Below are 22530 nucleotides of genomic sequence, written 5' to 3'. Positions count from 1 at the left end.
TAAAGAGTTTGCTTCTTGTTTTCAACCTCAAGTACTTTGCAGCTATCTGAGTTGTGTATTAGCAAGGGACAATATATCAGTATATTGACTCTGCATCTAATCTCCTAGGGGTAAATATTGTTTGTAGTTTTTCTCAATTTAAAAAAAAGAAAAAAAAAACGCCCGTAAATATACACAAGAATATTTTTTTTGAAACCTTGAATAATCACGATTTAGCAAAGAAAAGGAAAAAGAAAAAACTGCTAAATCGGCCTTCCCTTGTATATCTGAGATCGACAGAAAGATATCATGACATGTGGAACAGGATTCGTGGCTTAATGTTATGATTTTAAATCACAACATTAACCTTAACACCCTTAAAACATAGCAGGTATCCTGCACAAAATGCACACTTTTACATTTCCATGGTGAAATCTTCTTTGTGTGCGCACACAGGCCAGGGCGTGTCTCTCCATGCACGTACAGCAAGGATCGCATGGGAGAGCCTTCGCCTGTGTTTCTATGCAGAAGATCGAGAAATATTTTAGTGTGCCATTGGCTTTATACAGTTAAGGGCCACTAATACTCTTGGCTGTCAAAGGAATCTGTTGAGCTGAAGCCTGTCTAGCAGCATAATAACCCAGAAACCAAAAAAATGAAGCTCTTTTGGGCAGGGCCCTCTTTAACTGTTGTATTGGTTATTGGCCGCATTGCAAATCTGTATGTTCAGTGTATGTGCCCTTTTATTGTACAGTGCTGCAGAATATGTTGGCAATTATACATTTGATAATCTAAATTGCAAAGTGGAGAGGATCACTCTGAATAAGTTTATATCAATTAATATATTTGGGTTTAGTTCAAACATATTGTGTAAAAAATGAGACTGTACCAGTGTATTATACACTCTTAAATATATAACATGCCCAAAAAAAGTTGCAGTTAGGAAAAATTTCTTTAAAATCCCTGCTAGTCCCACCAATCTGTTCCACTTACTGCTGACTCCTTTCCCAGGCTGTGTAGGTTGAGTGGTGCAGCACTTAGGATAGGAAGGATAGACACAAACAGCAGCTATGTGGACCTGATAGGGAACTGAAGCCTTTGCTTGTGTCACTGCAGGGCTGTGATTGGCTATCCTCCTCCTACTGTGCTTCTGGCAGCAGAACATGCTCATCCCTCACATGGGCAGGGTCTGTAGCAAATCTTATAGGGAGCTCCAATAAAGGGGCCATTTATAAAGATAATGATTATTTTTAGTGATGGGCGAAATGTTTCGCCAGGCATGGATTCACGGCGAATTTCCGCTTTTCGCCATTGGCGGATTGTTTTGCGAAACGGATGAAAAAATTTGCCGTGGAAAAATTTGCCGCACGTCCAAAAATTGTCGCCGGCGTCAAAAAAGAATTGTCGTGGGCGTCAAAAGAATAGGCGCGCGTCAAAAGAATAGGCGCGCGACGAAATAATAGCCGCGGGCGACGAAGCAATAGCCACGCGACAAAGTAATAGCCGCGTGCAATGAAACAATAGACACGCGACGAAACAATAGCCGCGTGCGACAAAACAATAGCCACGGGCGACGAAACAATAGCCGCACGACAAAATAATAGCTGCGGGCGACGAAACAATAGCCGCGCGACAAAATAATAGCCGCGGGCGACAATTTTTTTTTGTTGCACGACATTTTCCCCGTTTCACGAATTTTTCGCCGTTTCGCGGATCTTTTTAAAGATTCGCAAATTTTTCGGCGAAGCGAAACTCTGCAACTCTGCCTCTGAACTGCCAGTTTCAACTGAGGTATAATTGCTTTTATTCAGGGAATAATATACTTCCTGCTGTAACATACAGAATATTTTAAAACATTAGAGGAGTTCAGTGACAATGAAACAGGTCTAAACATGTCAAGGAGCTCCAATGTGACTTATTATATATTCATTTTTTAAAGGAACTACATTGTTTTATTACATGTATGTCACGGTAATTTGCAGCATCTCTGAGCACTGTTTCTAAGGATGTGTTTTGTTTCAAGGTTTAAATAACACCAGGTCTACATATTAACATTTATGTTCAGCAACAACTGTAGAATTATGGAGTTTAGTATTGTAGCACGGTGGATGTTGGTACAATGCCAGTCGTTGCTACAAACTCTGTGTTTCCCCACAGTATTCTAGTTTTCTCCCATACCCCAAAACCGTTCAGAAAGAATTATTGGCTTATATAAAAACTGATCCTAGGATTTGCAACAGGAAATTAGATTGAAAGCTCCACTGGCACAAACACACTCTGTAAAGCACTAAACATATTGACGCTACAAAGAATAGCAAATAATTATAATAAATAAATAGTAATTGATAAATCAAAACAAGGCCAGTGGGACTCTTTGCTATTTATTGCTTCTTGTAACTAACAGGTTATCTAAACACTTAAAAACAAACATTTTTTTTGGCTTTGTATCCCTGTATCCTGCTGAACCATGTCACTGAAGTGTGTAACTCACTGAACCATATCACTGAAATGTGCATTTTGTTAGTGCTTAGCAATATCATTTACATTACAGAATAGGTATAATTAGGGAAAAATGCTATTATTCAGATGGAAATCATGTAGATTTAATGGATCGCATTTGCCTGATTTAATGTGACCATACACAGGCAGATTTCAGTTGCTTATTTGAATCCTTCAGACCTATTCTGCAGCTTATCTGCCTCTGTATGGGGACCCCCAGTGGAGCCCCCTGACCGATATCTGGGTGAAAACTGGCCAGGTGTTGGTCAGGCAGGTTTGATTTTTCTATCAGATTGGTGACCACATGGCTCATTGACCGCTTCTATACCTGACATTGTAAACTGATTGTTTGCCCCTGGGGCCAAACAATTGAATCACCCACTTTAGGTGGGCATATTGTGAAACAGGCTCATTTAGTGACCTTGCAGATCTTAATGTGTATGGCCACATTAAATAAGGTTTGTAGCAGAAGTTTCTTTTATTTCATGCATAGCTGATTAACCAATATTTTATCTTTAGGGAGCCCTAACATTCCAGGGGGAAAAGGAAAAGAGACATGAATTATGCAACAATAGCCACCTCAATCAATACAAAGTTTGTATGAGGTCTACTAACCAATAGCAACCAGATGAGATGTTGGCTTTCAAACAGCAGAACATTAAATGATACCTGGTCAGGGTCTGACTGGCCCACCCGTGTACTGGAAGAACACCTGTTGGACCCCACCATCCTGAGCACACTGGCAGGCTCCATGGGCACTAGTTGCATGACCGCTGGAGCCAGTATTTATGGTGAGCGGTGGGCCCTTAGATGTATTGCTAGACCTCATACAAACTTTGGGGATTTAATTACATTGCCCCATTAGAACTTTAATGTGCATTTTATTCTGTCAAAAAACCAGGGCCAGTCATGCCATGAGGCAGGATAAGAACCTTGCCTCTGGTAATGGTAAGAGGCCACTCATGCTTGGTAGTTATCTAGATTACTTCAAGGAATATTCAAGGCATTTGGTCTACTTCCTGATCGATGCCTGAACCAGTGTCACAGAATTATTTTGAAACTGATCCTTTACAACTAAATAACATAAACTGCACCTAATTCATCTACATGGAATTTGTTCCATGTTTACTTTGTTGATGTTTTCTCTCAGTAACCATGGCCCTCTTTGATCACCCAAACATGACTCTACTAGACTTTTATAACACTTACCCTAAAACACAGGCAGCTGCCATATGTCAAGTCCCTACTGAAGCCTCAGCTCCACTAATGTATTATTTTTTTTTACTTCTAAGCTATCTCCCCCATGTACCAGATTGAAAAAGATGCTCCAGTTTAAAAATGTCAACTGTAGGCTGTGAAAATCCATCATGGTTCCACTACGGTTGCTATACTACAAACACTAGGGATTATTTTCAGCAAAAGGATGATGTTGTGAGTGTTTGGCAAAAACTAAAGGGCTATTGACTGGCCAACAGATGTATCTCATGACGGGCCCCACTGATATATATTTTGGTTTGGGGTTTGCATTATTTGGTTGTTCCACTTACCATTCTTGCAACAATCTAGAAGATATAATAGTAATATTGTAGAAGAAATATTAATAAGCAGCGTGATGAGCATGGCAATAGATGCAGAGTCCTGAGATGTGGCAAGGTTGTTACTGTTAAAGCAAACCATGCTCCCTAAGTTCCCTTAAATAATATCTTAGATTCCTGCAATGGATCTATCAAGATAGTAAGCATTCAACAAGGACATAATTCAATTGTATTTGGTTGGCGCATCAGAAAAACAGTGGGTTCTCTATAGAAATACAGAACAAAATATTAAAAGACATACTATGTTTATATATTTACAGGAGTGCAGAAAGTCATTAAAATAGTTCTTATGGCTCTGTATATAAACTGGTATATTAATTTCAGATTAAGATAAAAGGCAAGAGATTCCCTCTTTATAGGTCCCTGGTAAGGCCTCACCTTGAGTATGCAGTGCAGTTTTGGGCTCCAGTCCTTAAGAAGGATATTAATGAGCTGGAGAAAGTGCAGAGACTGCAACTAAACTGGTAAAGGGGATGGAAGATTTGAGCTATGAGGTGAGACTGTCAGGGTTGGGGTTGTTTTCTCTGGAAAAGAGGCGCTTGCAAGGGGACATGATTACTCTGTACAAGTACATTAGAGGGGATTATAGGCAGATAGGGGGTGTTCTTTTTCACAGTGAGGGCAGCGAGGTTGGGGAATGCCCTTCCTAGTGATGTTGTGATGGCAGATTCTGTTAATGCCTTTAAGAGGGGCCTGGATGATTTCTTAAGCATAGTATCCAAGGCTATTATGATACTAAAAATGTATAGATAGGTCAGTATGGGTCTGTATGTGAGTGGATAGATAGGTCAGTATGGGTCTGTATGTGAGTGGATAGATAGGTCAGTATGGGTCTGTATGTGAGTAGATAGATAGGTCAGTATGAGTCTGTATGTGAGTGGATAGACAGGTCAGTATGGGTCTGTATGTGAGTGGATAGATAGGTCAGTGTGGGTCTGTATGTGAGTGGATAGATAGGTCAGTATGGGTCTGTATGTGAGTGGATAGATAGGTCAGTATGGGTCTCTATGTGAGTGGATAGATAGGTCAGTATGGGTCTGTATGTGAGTGGATAGATAGGTCAGTATGGGTCTGTATGTGAGTGGATAGATAGGTCAGTATGGGTCTGTATGTGAGTGGATAGATAGGTCAGTATGGGTCTGTATGTGAGTGGATAGATAGGTCAGTATGGGTCTTTATGTGAGTGGATAGATAGGTCAGTATGGGTCTGTATGTGAGTGGATAGATAGGTCAGTATGGGTCTTTATGTGAGTGGATAGATAGGTCAGTATGAGTCTGTATGTGAGTGGATAGATAGGTCAGTATGGGTCTGTATGTGAGTGGATAGATAGGTCAGTGTGGGTCTGTATGTGAGTGGATAGATAGGTCAGTATGGGTCTGTATGTGAGTGGATAGATAGGTCAGTATGGGTCTCTATGTGAGTGGATAGATAGGTCAGTATGGGTCTGTATGTGAGTGGATAGATAGGTCAGTATGGGTCTGTATGTGAGTGGATAGATAGGTCAGTATGAGTCTGTATGTGAGTGGATAGATAGGTCAGTATGGGTCTGTATGTGAGTGGATAGATAGGTCAGTATGGGTCTGTATGTGAGTGGATAGATAGGTCAGTATGGGTCTGTATGTGAGTGGATAGATAGGTCAGTATGGGTCTTTATGTGAGTGGATAGATAGGTCAGTATGGGTCTGTATGTGAGTGGATAGATAGGTCAGTATGGGTCTTTATGTGAGTGGATAGATAGGTCAGTATGAGTCTGTATGTGAGTGGATAGATAGGTCAGTATGGGTCTGTATGTGAGTGGATAGATAGGTCAGTATGGGTCTGTATGTGAGTGTATAGATAGGTCAGTATGGGTCTGTATGTGAGGGGATAGATAGGTCAGTATGGGTCTTTATGTGAGGGGATAGATAGGTCAGTATGGGTCTGTATGTGAGTGGATAGATAGGTCAGTATGGGTCTGTATGTGAGTATATAGATAGGTCAGTATGGGTCTCTATGTGAGGGGATAGATAGGTCAGTATGGGTCTTTATGTGAGTATATAGATAGGTCAGTATGGGTCTGTATGTGAGTGGATAGATAGGTCAGTATGGGTCTGTATGTGAGTGGATAGATAGGTCAGTATGGGTCTCTATGTGAGTGGATAGATAGGTCAGTATGGGTCTGTATGTGAGTGGATAGATAGGTCGGTATGGGTCTGTATGTGAGTGGATAGATAGGTCAGTATGGGTCTGTATGTGAGTGGATAGATAGGTCAGTATGGGTCTGTATGTGAGTGTATAGATTGGTCAGTATGGGTCTGTATGTGAGTGGATAGATAGGTCAGTATGGGTCTGTATGTGAGTGGATAGATAGGTCGGTATGGGTCTGTATGTGAGTGGATAGATAGGTCAGTGTGGGTCTGTATGTGAGTGTATAGATTGGTCAGTATGGGTCTGTATGTGAGTGGATAGATAGGTCAGTATGGGTCTGTATGTGAGTGGATAGAAAGGTCGGTATGGGTCTGTATGTGAGTGGATAGATAGGTCAGTGTGGGTCTGTATGTGAGTGGATAGATAGGTCAGTATGGGTCTGTATGTGAGTGGATAGATAGGTCAGTATGGGTCTGTATGTGAGTGGATAGATAGGTCAGTATGGGTCTGTATGTGAGTGTATAGATTGGTCAGTATGGGTCTGTATGTGAGTGGATAGATTGGTCAGTATAGGTTTGTGTGTGCTGGGTTTACTTGGAAGGGTTGAACTTGATGAACTTTTTTTCAACCTTATGTAACTATGTATTAATGTACTCCGGAGTCTGCAGTTACTAAAGATTCTAAACCAAAGCATAACATCTAGGGTCAGGGCCTGCAAAAATACTGATGCCCAGGAAGGCCTAATGGAAACAAAGAATGTGATCTTTCCCTATATAAGAAAAAGATACAGGCCTATAAATAGTCTTAGGAGCAGTGATCAAGGGATATGAGTTCATAGAGGCGTGAGATATTGGTAGTGATTAGGGGACATGGGTATTGGCGGCAATAAAAAGGTTGGGATGCCAGACCAAAGTTTGATTCCTGAGGCCTTGGTACCCTTGCTATGCCACACTCCTATTTACTGAATGAATTAAAATATTTTAATCTTAAACTAAAATTAAGATTACGATACAATTTAGTAACATGTTGCAAGACAAAATGTGACATTTTAAAATACTTCTTATATATATATATATATATATATATATATATATATATATATATTTGTATTCTTGGAGATACCTTTCATTCCATTCAATATACTTTTCGCCGTAAGGTTTCTGAATGTTGTGTGGTGGACCAGTGGGTTGTATAGAAAGAAGCAAAACTGAAACAATTAGCAACAGCTGAACCTATCCTTGACATTTCAAGACTATTTTAAAAGATAAAAAGAGGGCAAGTGTTCTAAGTTAGGGGGGCAACTGTGACAAGATAAAACTGCATTCTGTTTTTTGCTTCTGACATTGTAAAGCAAAATTGAAATGTGTATTCAATTTACCTTTCTGACCGTGACCCCTTAACGTGATGCAGCCACCCATATCAGCCAAGAGCAGCAATTAAAATATTCCGATTCTTGCATAGCTTTGCAGAAAGGCTAGGAGAAAGGAATAGTTTCTCCAAAATCCTCAATGTGCACAAAGTGCATTTTTATGGTTCCTCCTGGTAAACATCATCAGTATTCTTCTCTGTTTAAATTGCAAGCAAAGGATACTTTCTATTAACTGTGGAGCTTATTTGCCAAATTATGATTTCATATACCAGAAGAATTTAGGTGGCAGATGATACGTTTAAATACACCTATAGAAATAGCTAAAAAAAAAAAAAAAAGGTAATAAAAGCAATAGAGGTATGAAAAAGGGATCTTTCTGTAATTCGGATCTCCTGCTAAAAAAACTCATTTACAAAACTCATTTACACATTAAATAAATCCAATAGGATTGTTTTGCTACCAATAACAATTCATTATATCTTAGTTGGATAAAAAGTACAAGGTGCTGTTTTATTATTACAGAGAAAAAAGGAAATCAATTTTAAAAATGTGAAATATTTGATTAAAATGGAGTCTATGGGAGATGGACTTTCCATAATTTGGAACTTTCTGTAAAATGAGTTTCCAGATAAGTCCAATACCTGTAATTGGTAATTATTCCTTATCTGTTTGGGCCCTAATAGTAATTGGTTAAACATAAGATGTGGTCATGCAATGGAATAATATTATTATTATTTTGGTGTATATTCTGCAAATAGAGGCTTTTGTCGCTTGGCATACTTGCCTTCCCACCCCCAACCACCAAATAAAAATGGCATAAATAAATGCTGAACTTGCTGCAGGCTTTAAGGGGTGGTCCACATTTAATTTAACTTTTAACTTTTTCCGGATAAGGGGTCTTTCTCTAATTCGGATCTCCTACCTTAATTCTAAAAACATATTTGAAACAGTAATTAAACCCAATAGGATTGTTTTGGCTCAAATAAGGATTAATTATATCTTAGTTGGGATTAAGTACAAGGTACTGTTTTATTATTACAGAGAAAAAGAAAATGCATTATAAAAATCTGAATTATTTGATTAAAATGGAGTCTGTGGGAGATTTCCGTACTTTCTGGATAATGGGTTTCCGGATAAGGGGTCTGATACCTGTATTACTTTTTATAACTTTTTTTTCTATTCAGTCTTAGTCATAAATCAGTAATCATAAAGTAATTTGGAACCTAGCAACCAGATAGCTGTTATAACTCCAAACTGGAGAGTTGCTAAACAATTATTTAAATAATTAAAATGGGTGCTTCACCCTTGAGTTTTTTAGTATGTTATATAATGCCCTATTCCTGGTAACTTTGCAACTGGTTTTCATTGTGTATTAGTTTTTTTTTTAATATACACACTATATTTATTTTTTCTTTTACATTATCATAGAGAAAACAACACTCAAGGGTAGGCCGCAACACGTATCCCTTCATGAATACAAAATTTTATAGAAAAATAAAGAAGTTATTGTGTGAAATACAACAAAAGTCAAATCAATAGAGGATATTTTGCAACAGAACATAACGCAGTTCTCAAAGCATACATAGAGGTAAAGTGCCATAAAACTTTATTGTGAAGATTTGCGGCAGAAGGCCACAGGGGCATGTTTTTGTTTCTCCCTTAACGGTCTCTGTAGCTGAATGCAGCATTCCTGCAGATTGCCAAAAGCAATGAAATATGCATTGTGCTTATTATATTCCGATTTAATAATAATAAATAATAATAAACTCATACCCTTTCTATTCATTACCATGGGATATTAAGAAGTGTATTTATCATATGGTGAACACTATGTACCCATTGCTAAATACATAAATACACTTCTAAAAATCCCATCTGTCCCTCAATGTTAATGTTAAGGTGAACAAGCCTTTTGAGCTTTTTTTTTAATTTAAAAAAAGAATTTAATTAATGTAACTGTTATTAATGATAATTATATACAGGTCTATCATCCGGAATGCTTGGGACCTGGGGTTTTCTGGATAAGGGACCTTTCCTTTATTTAGATATTCACACCTTGAGTCTATTAAATATTTAATTAACCCAGTAGGAGTGTTTTGCCACCAATATGGATTCATGCAGCTTAGTTCCCATAAAGTACAAGGCACTGTTTTATTATTATTATTATTATTATTTATTATTATTATTATTATTATTATTATTAAAACCATTTAAAAAAAAATAGAATTATTTGCTTAAAATGATCTCGATAGAAGATGGCCTTTCTGTAATTTCTAGATAAGGAGTCTGTACAGCTATAAAATAAATATTTCATATATCTGTTTGTCTTTGCACACACTGAAACATACAAAACACATGAGATTAAATGCTGAATGCAGTTACTTAATGTATAATTCCCAAACCATACAACCATAGTGTGAATGTGATAGGGAACCTAAGATCCACTGGGGCAAAGACTGATGTAAATTATGTATCTCTGCAATGCACAACAAAAATGTAGGTTCTTTAACAATAATTAAGTCTGCATTAAATATATGGAACCTGTTATCCAGAATGTTTGGGAACTGGGGTCTCAAATCTACTAGAAAATCATTTAACTGTGGAATAAACCCAATAGGATTGTTTTGCCACCAATAAGGATACATGCAGCTTAGTTTTATTATTACAGAGAAAAAGGAAATTGTTTTTAAACATGTTAATTATTTAATTAAATTGGAGTCTATGGGAGAATGGCCTTCCATAATTAAGGGCTTTCTGGATTATGGGTTTTCAGATAACCAACCCAACACCTGTCATTTTTTTTTTTCAGATAGGCAACATATTTTATTTTCCCTGTACAGTATTTTATAACGTTCTGTAAATCTATTCATATACAGGTATGGAACCCCTTATCCCGAAACCCGTTATCCAGAAAGTTCCAAATTACTGAAAGCCCAGCTCCCATAGACTCCATTTTAATCAAATAATTCAGATTTTAAAAAATGATTCCCTTTTCTCTGTAATTATAAAACAGTAACTTGTACTTGATCCCAACTAAGATATAATTACCCCTTATTGGGGGCAGAACAGCCCTATTGGGTTTATTTAATGGTTAAATGATTCCCTTTTTTCTGTAATAATAAAACAGTACCTGTACTTGATCCCAACTAAGATATAATTACCCCTTATTGGGGGCAGAACAGCCCTATTGGGTTTATTTAATGGTTAAATGGTTCCCTTTTCTCTGTAATAATAAAACAGTACCTGTACTTGATCCCAACTAAGATATAATTACCCCTTATTGGGGGCAGAACAGCCCTATTGGGTTTATTTAATGGTTAAATGATTCCCTTTTCTCTGTAATAATAAAACAGTACCTGTACTGGATCCCAACTAAGATATAATTAATCCTTATTAGAGCCCAAACCATCCTATTTGGGTTAATTACTGTTTAAATAATTGCCCCCCTAAGTCTTTCAGTTCTATAGTAACATAAGATGTGTGTGTATATTTTCATTTGATTTTTTTATGTTGAACATTTTATGCTGCAGCACTTATTTTGCTTTCTTTAGTCAGATTTTATTTTAAAAATGTTAAATTTGAATTTGGTGTACTTTTACAACAACGTAGCATAGTGCTACTTACCCTGACCTTATGTCTCAGCCCTCCCTTTTAGAATGTAAGCTCTTGCGAGCAGGGCCCTCCCCCTAGTGTCTCCGATCCACATCCAATGTAACTGCAAACCATTTTTATAAATTGTTTATATGTACATGTTAACTGTTCTGTCTTTTGTATCCATTTAGTCTGTAAAGCGATGCGTAAATTGATGGTGCTATATAAATAATAATAATATTGTGGGAGAAATTTTCAGATGATTTATAATTGAAATCGCTATTGGAGAATCATTGGTGTAACGCAGTTCTCCAACGCCCAGGCTATCCAGCATTTAATTTACAAAGGAAGTTGACAATAAAATGGAGTCTGGTCAAAAAGCATCTGTTATTGTAGTTCATTTTGTAACCCAGAACACAGTTACCCAGTATGTTACTGTCCCGGCTTCCAAAAACTTCCAATCGCATTTGCAACATCGACAAAAGATAGATTACACTAATTTAAACAGAGAAACCAAAAAGCACGTTGAAAAAAAAACCCACTAGAATAAAGAATTAAAGCGTCACATTTATGCAAAGATACGTCAACCTGCAAAATTCAGATAGGAATTTCAAATAAAATGTATTTTACTTACTTATACGTTGCTCTTTTTCTTCTGAGTTTGAGACTGTTTGTCAGCCTGAAGACGTTTTCTTATCGCTTATGAAGTGAAACTCCCAAGCAGTGAACCTTGAATACAATATTTTTTAACTGTGGTTGTCCCACCCTGCAAAAAAGGCAGATAGGCTTTTGATTTACAGCATGGAAGGGGATTCTGCGGCGCACTTTGGGTTCTATTAATTGTGAGTCAGTGTCTGCAGCTTGGATCCCTTCTTTATAACAAAAGAGTAAAACAATTCTAAATTATTAGCCCTATTGGCCTCTTGGAACACGTGATCTCATTTGAAGGGGGGGCTGATATAAAGTATCAGTTTGAGCTTGTTTTACATGCAGGAAAAAGTCAAACATTTGGTTTGGTGATAGAGAAATTAAACCAGTCAAGATTAAAAGGAAAGCAAGAATTTCTAGTATGTCCTACTTAAAGGGGTTGTTGTAGAGAGTGAGACTCTGAAACAATGTGCATTCGGTGACTATGAAGGCTTTCATTCATGCAAGTCATGGTATATCTAGTACAGATATGGGATCCCTTATCCGGAAACCCATTATCCAGAAAGCTCCGAATTACAGAGGAAGGCCATCTCCCATAGACTCCATTTTAATCAAACAATTCAAACTTTTAAAACTGATTCCCTTTTTCTCTGTAATAATAAAACAGTACCTGTACTTGATCCCAACTAAGATATAATTACCCCTTATTGGGGGCAGAACAGCCCTATTGGGTTTATTTAATGGTTAAATGATTCCCTTTTCTCTGTAATAATAAAACAGTACCTGTACTTGATCCCAACTAAGATATAATTACCCCTTATTGGGGGCAGAACAGCCCTATTGGGTTTATTTAATGGTTAAATGATTCCCTTTTCTCTGTAATAATAAAACAGTACCTGTACTTGATCCCAACTAAGATATAATTACCCCTTATTGGGGGCAGAACAGCCCTATTGGGTTTATTTAATGGTTAAATGATTCCCTTTTCTCTGTAATAATAAAACAGTACCTGTACTTGATCCCAACTAAGATATAATTACCCCTTATTGGATGCAAAACAATCTTATTGGGTTTAATTTATGGTTTATTGATTTTTTTAGTAGACTTAAGATCCAAATTACAGAAAGACCCCTTATCCGGAATATCCTTGGTCCCAAGCATTCTGGATAACGGGTCTTAAATCTGTAGCAACTGGACTCAAATGATTAAAAGTAACAATAGCTATGAAATAACAGCCTCATAAAGCAGTAGTTTTTTGGCTGCTGTGGTCAGTGACCCCCATTTTTGAAAACTGGAAAAAGTCAGAAGAGGAAAACAAATAATTTCAAAAAAATAATGACAAGTTTTGAAAAGGACTTAAATTAAAGATGAACCATCTCTTTAATACATATGGATAAATATCTGTCATGTGCACTACTGGAACTTTTAATCCAGATTGGGTTCTCACAACAGAGACAGTAGAACCAGAGACTCTTAGACGTGAAACTTGTAGGAACTAAAGGCTCAGCCACAGGACATTATTCCTTGTAAAGGTGCATTTGTTGTGCCAGTCCTTCAAATGTCAATCGCCATGTATATATTATATATCTTATTATTGATAAGGCTCGGCACATATCAAAGTAAGGCATATTTAGTGGCAATCTCCCTTTGACCCTACTTGATATCCTGATTAGTGATGAGCGAATCTGGCCCGTTTCGCTTCACCGAAAAATTTGCAAATCACAAAATGGTGAAAAATTTGTGAAACGCCGAAAATGCCGCACATCAAAAAAAAATTTGCCCGCGACTATTCTCTTGTCGCCCGCGGCTATTCTTTTGTCGTGCAGCTATTCTTTTGTCGCCCGACTATTCTTTTGTCGCCTGCGGCTATTCTTTTGTCGCCCGCGGCTATTCTTTTGACGCCCGCGGCTATTCTTTTGACGCCCGCGACTATTCTTTTTTGACACACGACTATTCTTTTTTGACGCGCGACTATTCTTTTTTGACGCGGGCGACAATTTTTGGACGTGCGTCAAATTTTCCGCAAAACAATCCACCAATGGATTCACCGCGAATCCATGCCTAGCAAAACATTTCGCCCATCACTCATCCTGATGTCTTTAGTTAGCATTTGTATGCAAAAAAAATCACTTCCTCAAGGTTTGTGTGGCAGAAAAAAGATATCTTAATTCAGTAAGTTGTAAGTTCTTGTTTTATAGCGCTAAATGAAGTTAGGAACCCTTGTAAAATGACCTGTGTTCTTATATTTAAGCGATTCTCCATTCTGTTGTTATTGCCCCTTCCTCAGTTATCCTCTCTCCAACAACAACTCAACATTGCCCACTATATATACAGTTTGAAGCCAAAAGGTTGGGATACCAGGGAAATTCCCGGTGGGCCCTGATCCTGCCAGGCCCCATTCACTGCCTTTTGCAATACAACTCCCTGCCACTGATGACAGTCTGTAATCCCTTTTCATTCTTCTGGGTCCAGCCGACCAATCACCTGCCTATTGCCAGGTGTTTGCCCGCCCCCCTGCTGGGCTGAGATGAATATTGTTCAAGATGGCCACGCATTCCACTGTGGAATGAGCGGCCATCTTTAATTTTTATGCTGGACCTGCCTCTCTGTCTGCTTCCCATGTCCTTCCTTGTGTCCCAGCCGAACGGCCTGCTAGACCTGAGGGCCCCTATGAATGTTATGTCCAATTAAGAATGAGAGAGGTAAGATGTAAGATGAAGAGGAGAGAAGAGAAAGGTGAGATAAGAAGAGACGGTGAAAATATGAAAGTCAGAGAGTTAATATGGAGAGCGGAAGGAAAGAATAGAGGTGTAAGAATATGAAAGCATGGGAGAAGTGTCCAGAAAAGAGCATAGGGAGAATATGACAGAGGAGAAGGGAAGTAGAAACATAGAAAAGGGAAAGTGGGAGACAAAACAGAAGCAAGAAAAGCATATAGGAAGAAGGAGAGAGAACAAATGCAGATAAGAAGTGAGGAGAGTGTAGGAGGGCTGAGAGGAAGGCAAGCAGGAAGGAAGGTCGGTTTATATTTGTCTCTGTAAAAATGTTTTTTATTATTTATTGTACTGTGAGAAATAGAAACAGGAATAATTTTTGTGTCTTTATTTAAAAAATTATTTTAAACAATTAGTTAATTATATTAAGAACCTACAGTATTAGTAGACTGCCAATGTGCAGTGAATATAAAATCCCCACTTGCCCTTGCCACAGGGGTATCTCTCATGAAATGTGTCATTGCTGTTATATGAATTTAATATGTGGTAATATTTAAAAAATAAGAAAGATTTTAATGTATGTTAACAAATACTGAAGGCCTCACTAAAACCTTTTTATATGTTGCAGATGATAAATGTGTAATTTAGTTGCAGCAGTGCTCCATACCTTAATAACCTGTGCCTCATGAAAGCTAGAAATAACCTTTAAAGTTTACACTTGTACCCAACTAATCCAATGAAACATATTACTTCAGAACATGAATGTTATTGCATGTAAATTGCATGAAAATTAATTCCATTCATTGCAACCCTGCGGTCTGGTTTTTCTCAAAGGATCCCCTAAAGATAGGTGGTTAGTTAGGTTAGGTTAACCCAGCTGAATGTGGTGATCTTATATGTCTGGAGTAAATATGTTCATTGTCCAATCTCACTGGTGTGTCTGAGGTTAATATGTTAGTTATCCATTTTCTGCAGTGACTTTACTGGCATGTCTAAGGCTAATGTGTTCATAATCCATTGCTACAATGATCTTATTGGCATGTCTAAGGTTAATGTGTTCATTATCCATTGCTACAATGATCTTACTGGCATGTATAGGGTTAATGTGTTCATGCTTTATTTTCTGCAGTGATCTTACTGGTATGTCTGAATAATGGTTAAAGGGTCTGGCAAAGGATCTAAAAAGGTTGCAGTAAGAACGGTGTATTTTTGGGATCCGCAAGCCTCACTTCCACTTGACCTTGAAACAGCTCTGCTCGTCTGTATATATAGTAATGGGTGGGTGGCGGTCACAGCAGCATTTGCACTTATGTGATTAGTGGGCCCCTGATGTGAAGTTTTCTGGTGGGCCCCAGGTACCCCAGTCCGACACTGAATAGAGGCCTATATCAGTATGTTTTCACGCGGTATCTATTTCTATGTGGGTAGATAATAAACATAGTCTAACGGAGTATACGCAGGTCAGTCTCTGGTAGTGTATATTACGCAAAACGCCTTTCCCTACCGCACGGCACATGCCCCTGCCTGCTCAACCTCTACAATATGTTCAAACTACCCGCAGCTTTCCAGCCCCACCTGCTTTAAACACCATTCACCCCAATGCTAGTCCCATTCGGTTATAGCGCCTGACACGCGTTTCGCCCATATTGGGCTTTGACATAATTTGCACACCATTTAAGTCTCATGAGTTTCTGTTTATTAAATTGTTTTTCCCTAAATGCTTTGCACAGTGCTGTGGAATACTTTGGCACCGTATAAAAAAAACTACAGTATACCCTGACTTAAAATTGTACGGGGGACTGCATCAAAACTGCATAAATTCAGGGGAAACATACAATCCAACAATGGAAAAACTCAGTTTGCCTGTATGGGACAGGGGAAAATGATGTCAGTTCCAGGAAAACGCTAAATCTGGGAGTGTAACATGAGGGTTCAATTGTATAATAATAATAATAATGAAAATTCTCTGAAACCTTAACAACAAAACCTTCCTCAAGCCATAGGTGTCCTTTAAACCCTGAAATGCATTTATAATGGTGCCATGGAATGCAAGGGTTTGTTGCATTTAAAATTTCACATTCTAGATGATGTCCTTATGAATGCATCATACATGACTTGTTTTCTATGAAGGACAAATGTATATGCTTTTTATAATGTAGGGAGTTGGACTGTGGTGTTGCTGTAGTAAATACATTTAAATTAGAACCTGATTTTATGTTACATAGTTACATAGGGTTGAAAAAAGACCAAAAGTCCATTAAGTTCAACCCTTCCAAGTAAACCCAGCACACACAAACCCATACTGACCTTTCTGTACACTCACATACATAAACAATATATAACAACATCAATACTAACTGTAGATTTTAGTATCACAATAGACTATACTTGTTCAAGAACTCATCCAGGCCTCTTATAGGCATTAACAGAATCTGCCATTACCACATCACTAGGAAGGGCATTCCCCAACCTCACTGCCCTCACTGTGAAAAACCACCTACACTGCTACAAATTAAAGTTCCTTTCCTCTAATCTGAAGGGGGCGGCCTTTGGTGCGTTAATCGGTTTTATGGAAAAAAAACACCCCCTGTCTGCCTATAATCCCCTCTAATGTTGTGCAGAGTAATCATGTTCCCTCACAAGCGCCTTTTTTCCCAAAGAAAACAACCCCAACCTTCACGGTCTCATAGTTAAATCTCCCATCCCCTTAACCAGTTTAGTTGCAGTCTCTGCACTCTCTCCAGCTCATTAATATCCTTCTTAAGGACTGGAGCCCAAAACTGCACTGCATACTCAAGGTGAGGCCTTACCAGGGACCTATAAAGGGGCAAAATTATGTTTTCCTTTCTTTATTATTAGTGATGACCAATTTTTTTCGCCAGGCATAGATTTGCAGCAAATTTCCACATTTCGCCATTGGCGAATTGTTTCGTGAAATGTTTGTGAAAATTTGCCACGGAAAAATTCATTGCGCGGAAATTTTTTTGTTGTTGCGTGTCAAATTGCCCATATTAGCCTCAAAATGGCCTCCGGTCGCATAAAAAAAGCGCGGGCAACAAAAAAACATTGAACCTCATTTTCCATTTTGCTGCCCAGTTTTCAAATGTTGTAGCACAAAAAGCACTGGAAAATGAGACTAGCCCTTTAAAAAATCTTTATTGCAGAGATGCGAGGTGCAAGTCCCGTTTTCAGCTCTGAGTGCCAGTGCTTTTTGTGCTATTTGGATTTTTGGGAGGGTGTCTATCCCGCCAGCAGTGTGCACCGAGCATTAAATTGTTTTGGAGAGCCAAGGGTGGGCAAGGACGGTCTTCTGTTCGTTTATGAGTCAGTTTTCCAATTTTGTCACATTGCTTTGCAAAGTGGCAGCATCATTCATTGAACAATTTTTGCACAATTTAGTATCGTCAGCAAAAAAATAGAAACAGTACTTTAAGCCCACCTCCAGGTCATTAATAAACAAGTTAAAAAGCAAAGGACCAAGGACTGACCCCTGCGGTACTCCACTAACAACACTGGTCCAATTAGAAAATGTTCTATTTACCACCACTCTTTGTAATCTGTCCTTCAGCCAGTTTTCTATCCAATTACAAATATTATGTTTTAGGCCAATATTCCTCAATTTGATCATTAACTTTCTTTGAGGTACTGTATCAAACGCTTTAGCAAAGTAGATGAAATTCACTGCCATTCCAGCATCGAGGTTCCTGCTCACCTCCTCATAAAAGGCAATTAAATTAGTCTGGCAAGATCTGTTACGCATAAAACCATGCTGGCACAAACTTATAGTATTGTGATTTGCAGTGTATTCAAGTACCCTATCCCTTATTTCCCCTTCAAAAAGCTTTCCTACTACTGATGTCAGACCTACAGGCCTATAGTTTTAAGGCTGAAAATGGGATCCCTTTTTAAATGACGGCACCACATTCCAGTCTCTCAGCACCATGCCAGACCTCAATGAATCCTGAAAAATTAAGTGAAGAGGTTTGGCAATCACAGGGTTAAGCTCGTTTAATACCCTGGGATAAATAGAATCTGGTCCTGGACCTTTGTTTACCTTTATATGTTCAAGTCTCTTTTGAACTTCCTCCTGAGTGACCCATGCGTCAGTAGTTATATTACACCCATAGTCTGGGTGTCTAAGTAGCAGCTAAGATTCCATGTAGATAAATGTCAGGTTATGCAACTGTAATTTTGCTCTTAATAGGACTAGTGGTGACTTGAGGCCTTTCTGACGACCTGCCTGATCAATATGTGGCTAAAATTAAGGCAGGTATCTATCTGACAGTTTAGAAAATCTACTTGGCTGAGAACTGCACCATTGTATTGATGTGCTTTTATCCCAACTGGTCTCCAAAGGCTCATAGAACAATCTAACGGTGCACCTGCACCAATCTCTGCTCTAGTAAAGAAAATCTATTTCTTTTAAAATTAAATTACTCCTATAATTTTTCAAAAATTGACTTGTTAAACTCACATTTTTAGTTTGAATGTTGAAATTATACCTCCAATTGACTTTTATAGAAGCTCACCAGGTTTTAGCTGGCAAATATTTTCGTTTGAATTTTCAAAAGTTTATCAATCCATTAATCGTGAAAATTTGCGTTTGGAAAACTTGACTTCAAATAATTTTTTTTTACAAATTGCAGAAAAAAACATGATCTCAGGGGCCATTTCCAATGCCCCATATAGTGTGCAAAACACAAAAAAGGCTCAATCTAAAATAATTTTTTGTACTGTGACCACTGCATGGGGCATTGTGCAATTAGCTGCAGACCTCTGCACTCTCTTTCAGAGACCTGTGCACTAAATGGAAAGCTGTGTGTGTTAGGCAGTGATCCATTGAATAGAGGTGGACATGGGGTGGCACATAGGTGCCCCCCTTCCGTGCCCAACCCACTACAGTAGATGTGAATGGTATTGGGTGGAAGGATGCAAGGACTGCATTGGGCCCCTGTGCTCATAAGACCATTCTGGCACTATTTTCTACATTGAGCACCAGGTTTTTCAGTGCAGGGGGCTAAAGTGCTAAGGAAAGAGGTAGGCTCTTGTGCCCCTTTATGCTCTTGCACTTGCCCCCCCCCCCACCAAGGGTCAAAAATTACCCCTTTTGAGTTTTAGTAAATCAGCCACAACCTGATTTTATAATGTCCACTGCAAGTACACTATGTATAATGACCGCCCCTAATTTGTGACTGTTAAAATGTTTTTCATTGAACTTGGTTTAAATGTTTCAGGATACTGAAGTATGTGCCACAAGAGTGGATGCAGATTTGAAGAGTATGAAAATGTTTCTTGTGTCAGAAGGCATGAACAATAAGCTTTCTGATGATTTCAGTAAGATTTAAGGTAAGAAAATGTAGATTAACACTTTAACACATGGTTATTTTTTTGCCATTTATGAAAACATCAATTCAAAAATGTGCCCGTTGCTAAAAGCTTGATAGCTTAAAGGGATTTTGTCATGATTTTTATGGTGTGCTCTTTATTTCTAATTTACACTGTTAACATAGCAATCACTCTAACTAGTATTTACTCTACTATTTAAAATGTTATTCTAGAACCAACAATTGTATTTCTTTTAGTTGTAATACTGATGTGTAGGCACCATCTCAGTGCATTGTGCCTGAGTCTGAGCTTTCAGAAGGAGCCAGCGCTACACATTAGAACTGCCTTCATGTAACTTGTAACCTATTGTTTCCCCTATTCCCATGTAACTGGGTTTCTTACTTACTTGGATGTACTTGCTCCCATGTAACTTACTTGGATTTCTTTCTTACTCCCATGTAACTTGTCTCACAAGCCAGACTTGGATTTCTTACTATTGAGTGCTATTCTGATACCTACTACTTTTAGCAATACAGGCATTAGGGAGCTGCTACCTTGCTAACACCCCATTGTTCTGCTAATTTGCTGCTAGAGGGGGAGGGAGGGGGGTGATATCACAGCAGTAAAGTGTGACTGAAGTTTATCACATGGCTGTGGCACCCTGGGATATGAAGAACATGGCCAGACCTATGTGAAATTTTAAAATTAAATATAAAAAAAATCTGTTTGCGCTTTTGAAAAACGGATTTCAATACAGGATTCTGCTGGAGAAGCTCTATTAACTGATGTGTTTTTTTTTTTTTTTTTTTTTAAAAACATGTTTTCCCATGACAGTATTTCTTTAATGATTGAAGAGGCAACGTGCAAAAGCTGGCAGGTACTTACATTAGTGTCAAACTTCTTGGTTCCTGAGCTTGGGTGAAATTATTATTTCTCATAATACACAAGTGTGTGTTAGTGTAACTGCTTTGGCGCATGTAGCATCAGTATATGTCAGCAGGAGTGTGCTGGTACACAGAGGAATCTGTATGGCTGAAGTTGTGTATTACCTGCTAGATGTAGGCAGCAGAGAACCTAGCTGTCACTAATTATGTCAGACTGTCAGTAATAGTGTGGTGGAACTGTAGGGAGTCCTTATTGGTCTCCTTAAATTTGGTGCCAAAGCTCATTAACCCGGTTCTGGTTGTGACCTGGTTCTACAATATGCCCTGTTTGAGTCGAGTGCACAGCATCACAGTGTTACATTTTATGCTGTTCTGCAAATAAAAGGAGGTTCTGCTCAAACAAAATCTGATGTTTTACAGCAGGTACAGAATTACGGCGTGTGTGGGCCAACTGGCTCTTTTCTACCATTAAATATATGTTTAATCTGGAGGCTACCTCCACTGCAGAATGCTAATTAAACCGTTGACATTCTGATGTAGCCAAAAACAAATTTCTCTGTGCCATTGTTTGACATGAAGCTCAGCAATTTAAAAAAAACTCATTCTCACTCCCTTCCTTCATCACTCAATTTATTGAAACATATCAGATGTTTTTTCTACAGTTGGGAGCACAGCAAGTACAACACATTGCATTGTTCTTTGTGTGCTTCTAAGTACAAACAGCACATTTCTATGTAATTTGTTTAAAATGCATTTTGTGAAAAAGTCAATCCTTTTTTGTATATATATTTTATTAATATAGGCTAACAGTGCTGTAGAAAATAAGCCCCGCTGCCACCCATTTATGGTATGGGGTTTTTCAGCAGAAAACACATTGTCAAGCCAAAAATACCAGCAGTGACTGGGGGATTATATGAGGGTAATGTAACACAGCAATTTCACCACCGATATTTATACACCAGTGGAAAAATCCACAATACACGCTAATACAGCCTTGTGCAGGTTGCCATTAAGTGTCACTATAGACCAGGGATCCCCAACTTTTTATACCCATGAGACACATTCAAATGGAAAAAGTGTTGGGGAGCAACATAAGCATGGAAAAAGTTTCTGGGGTGCAAATAAGAGCTATAATTGGCTACTTAATAGCACCTATGTGGACTGGCAGCCTACAGAAGGCCCTGTTTGGCTTTAAACTGGGTTTTATGCAACCAAAATTTGCCTCTTCGCTAGGAATTAAAAAATGAGCACCTACTTTGAGGCCCCTGGGAGCAACATGTTACTCACAAACCACTGGTTGGGGATCACTGCTATAGACAAAGAGTGAACATACTTTAGTATTTTGGGATTCAAATCAACATGTCTTTTACCCGTGCCTTTTTTTCTTTTGTCTGCTGTGCCAGTTGTTACAACCTCCTCTAGAAACCTTGGAATTACCTCCATGTTCATGGTGAGGGTAGCTCTAGGGTTCCACGGCGTCAAAAGGTAAATTTGCACACGATTCAGCAGATGAGGAAGGATGGGCGCAATGGAGCTTGGCAGAACTATACAGATGTGACTGTGTTTGGACACAAGTAAATGAGAACTAAACCCTGAAAATTAATTTGGCTAGAAATGCACCAGCCTAAAGTTTCAGTATCTCAATAGCAGCAATGATCCAGGGCTTGTCACAGGGGATCCTCATCTTGGAAAGTGTCTGCGATACTCACTTGCACAGTGGGCTCTGGGCAGCTGTTGTGAAGCTAAGCTTAGGGGTTGTAGCAAATTATCAAGCAAAAAGGTTGGCCTGTAATGTAAG

The 22530-nt window shown here is 38.5% G+C and overlaps 1 protein-coding gene and 1 long non-coding RNA gene across 2 annotated transcripts in view; one reads left to right on the top strand and one right to left on the bottom strand.

The window, feature by feature from the left end:
• Nucleotides 1–11998, bottom strand: part of nr5a1 (nuclear receptor subfamily 5 group A member 1) — a 116684-nt gene extending 104686 nt beyond the window's left edge. Inside the window, exon 1 of the mRNA XM_031890258.1 lies at nt 11796–11998. The gene's annotated coding sequence lies outside the window, so the exon portion shown is untranslated. The remainder of the gene's footprint in view (nt 1–11795) is intronic.
• The window catches only part of LOC116406769, a 79719-nt gene extending 59751 nt beyond the window's left edge, over nt 1–19968 (top strand). The window contains exon 3 of the long non-coding RNA XR_004219808.1: nt 19758–19968. This is a non-coding gene — a long non-coding RNA (uncharacterized LOC116406769). The remainder of the gene's footprint in view (nt 1–19757) is intronic.
• Nucleotides 19969–22530: the final 2562 nt, after the last annotated feature.

This window comes from Xenopus tropicalis, chromosome 8, assembly GCF_000004195.4.
Source record: "Xenopus tropicalis strain Nigerian chromosome 8, UCB_Xtro_10.0, whole genome shotgun sequence".
NCBI classification, from domain to species: domain Eukaryota; kingdom Metazoa; phylum Chordata; class Amphibia; order Anura; family Pipidae; genus Xenopus; species Xenopus tropicalis.
Note: the sequence above shows the minus strand (reverse complement) of the source record. Positions and strands in the feature narration are given on the sequence as shown.